Source organism: Cibotium barometz, chromosome 5, assembly GCF_041138505.1.
Source record: "Cibotium barometz isolate CiBa-2024 chromosome 5, ASM4113850v1, whole genome shotgun sequence".
Lineage (NCBI taxonomy): Eukaryota > Viridiplantae > Streptophyta > Polypodiopsida > Cyatheales > Cibotiaceae > Cibotium > Cibotium barometz.
The window spans coordinates 22,033,413-22,036,963 of record NC_141050.1 but is presented as its reverse complement, the minus strand read 5'-3'; positions in this window follow the sequence as shown (position 1 = coordinate 22,036,963).

Below are 3,551 nucleotides of genomic sequence, written 5' to 3'. Positions count from 1 at the left end.
GTTCTTCTACGAGTGCGACCCAAACAAAGTTCTCTATCACTTGGGAAATATAAGAAGCTCACTCCTAGGTATGGTGGTCCCTATACAGTTATCAAGTGTTTAGGTAAAAGTGCCTATAAACTCCAACTCCATATCAAAGTCCACAATGTATTTCATGTAAGTTTGTTAAAACCTTATGTACCCAGTCTCGATCATATTCTTGATGATGAACAAGTTGTAATCCCTACTCAAGGAGTCCTTGAATTATAGCCCAGTAGCATTATAGATTCTAGGAAAAGGCAACTCCGAAATAGAACTCTTGTAGAACATCTAGTACAGTGGAAAGATTACCCTGAAGAGGATGCAACTTGGGAAAATGAAGCTACACTCTTAAAGGATTATCCCCAATTCATGACGAGATGAGGACATCTCGATTTCTTTAAGGGGGGAAGGATGTAACATACCCATCTTCTCACTAATAAAGAAATGTCCATGTAATAAGCACGGAACGGAGTTAGCGTCGAAGCCAGGAAAAACTTGCACTCTTTAAAGATAACAATTTCAATGCAATTCATTGAATACAACATCACTCAATTCGTAACTTCATACAATTTTATGTCATTATTTTAAAAGGAAAAGATACACATTTATTAACACTAATATTAAAAAAAAACTCTTCTTTAAAAGATAACCAAGCTAACCTAGCCACCATTTCCTTGAGGAGCTTGTAGAGGGAGGGTTGGCGAGAGCATCTTCTCTAATCTTGTTGTTGCGCGCTCCTCCTGAGGCAATATTCTGACATTTCCGGGAAGGGGCCATCTTGGACGTCGTCTTGTAGGGCTTGCTGTCGCGGTCGAAACACTCCAGTCGGATCTCAATTCTGAGATCGTTTGCTCACCGTATGAGCAAAAGACCACAGCGCATGAACTCTCTCTTAAGGCTAAAACCTCTTACTAAAGTCCACGATGTAAATGGGGGGGATTGTGAGATGTACTTAACACAAAAACGTTTTGCTAAAGGGGAGAAGGGCTGAGGGCTATTGTAAGTCTCTTCACACGGGGGGGAGGGGGGTATTAAAAGACTAAGGTCATGTAAAAGGGTAGAAGAAGGGTGTGTGTGTGAATGGACTTATGGTCCACTAGCTCACCTATTTAAAGGTGGAGCTAGAAGGCTTTTGCCAATGGAGCAAGAAGCCTAGTTGTATTTGAGCAACTTAATAAGCAAGATATTTTCTTGTATTCTTTGAGTCTCTCTCCTCCACATACTTGACCTAGCATGAGCACCACGAATTCTAACATGGTCTCTAGAGCTTTGGTTGAGTAGGTCACCTTTGTGGTGTAGAATAGGTCATTTTACCTTATCTTCTCTTTTGTGGAGCTGAACCCCCTGCAAGTAGAGGATCTCTAGCTACTCGTGGAGGCCATATCTTGTTGAAATTTGAGCATAATGATGAGCTATGGTGGATCAAACACTAGAATCAACATCATTAACAAAGTGATTAGTAAATGATTAAGACGTAATTAGTGAATAATTAGCAAATAGATTAATATAGGCATGGATACTCAAAAACCAGCAAATTCTCATTAGGGCTATGCCTCAATTTATAGAGTTTACATAAAGCATCAAATCCCACTGATTTCTCCTTGATTCACTCCACCTCTTTTCCCTGATTCTCTCCACCTCTTCACTTTTCCCAGAATATCTCCACACTTCCCAGAATATCTCCACACTTCCTCAATCTTCTCATGCTACCCTTTATTCTCTCCTAGTAGATTCTTCTCACCTTTTCATAGGTTCTTTCACATTTACATCTTCTCTTTTACAGCCTCTAACCAAGGGCTTGTTCCCGCACACACCCTATTCACTTGTATTTTCAACACCTCCCCTCAAGTGAATACTCCTAGTACACCTAGACCCTATACCAAGTTTGCCTCCCCTTACTTGGTAGTCCGCGACCAGTGTCTACTTCTCCCCTCAAGTTATCTCAGCACACCTGGACCCTGTATCAAGTTTCTTTCTTACTTGACAGTCCGCGACGACCAGTGCCTCAAGTCCCTAAACTCCATAGTCCTTGACACACTCTCTCTCTCTATGTGTCCAAGGCTACTATAAGTGCCCGCGACCTTGACTAAAGTGCTCACACATACATCTACCACGTGGCCTACATCATCGGTGGCTCAGAGGTGGTTTTACTTTGTTGGGGCAGGTTACATTGGGTTGTGGGGTCTCTCTCTCTCTCTCTCAAAAATTTTCACATGGCTCCTCACTCTTTGGAGCCTCACATCTTCTCTTGTCTTCAGTCTTCTTGTCGTGGCAGCATCTCTCCACGCGTCCGTCTCTTCTTTCAGTCTTCTTGGGGCAGCTTCTCTTCTTGTGGCAGCTTCTCTTCTCATGTCCATGTCTTCCTTCAGATCTTCTTCTCGGTGTGGATCCTCTTCTTGGAAAGAGATATTCTTCTTCTTTCATGGCTGGGGCCATGAGCTTGTCCGTCTCAGGTCATTTTGCTCCATGTGAGCAACATGTTTCAATGTTTTGCTGACAGTTCCTTTGGGCTTTTTATGTTTATCTTGTATCATTATGCAATGCAAACCCACATTTATGCTGGAGGTCTTACCTCTTGCCTTATTCTGGACAAGGGTGGTGTCTGATCCCATATTTACACCGATGCAATGTGCCCAATACATAATGCGTATAGCATTCATTCTTATGCACATTCCCAAATGCAACTCTGGTTGTGAATAATCTTGATTTTGAGTGAGATTTACAGGCATTAACCAAGGGTTAAATACAAAATGATGATTTTCACGAATTTATCAGCACAATTTTACTAGAAATTACATTAAATCAAGGGTAACCAATTTGTACGGGATGGTTGGAGTATCAAACCAACTCCGATTTGCAATCTGAAGCTATAGGGATCTGTATCAGATACCTAATGGTTAATTTGAACCCTCAATTGCTAATTATCTACTAATCCTAATTAATTAACTAATGGGCTCATAAACCTAATTGATTCTAGGCACACAGTGGGCGGCCGTCCTTTGGTTCTTGTGCGGCCATCGTATGGGCACCCTGGCCATTGGGATGCAGACCGTTCGTCAATCAAACGCCCGGTCGTGCATTTATTAAGGTTTAAAGGTCGTCGCTTTTTAACTAAAAATGATTGAAATTTGCGTATAAGCTTGATCTGGTGTCCGTTTTGGATGCTGTAAAATCCTATATTAGGGTAAAATCGCACACAAATTCCAAATTTGGCCTGAGAATTTGAAGATTCTAAGTAGAAATGACTCATTTAATAAAATCATTGATTTTTATACCATAAAAACTCATAAATTTATTTGTGTAGCCGGGCGGCGTCGTTTTAGCAAAGCCCGGGAATGGCCCAAGGTATCCCTCATACCATCGGGAGAATAAGATTCGCCGATTGAGACGAGAGATTATGATGCTGTCTAGTTCTGAGGGCCCAGGCTAGTGCGATGAATAAAGCCCACCCTAGTGTGCAGACATCCCTCTGAGGGGTAGGAGGATCGAGCGATGGAGCCTGAGAGGGCGACAGGCCGCCGGCTTGAGTC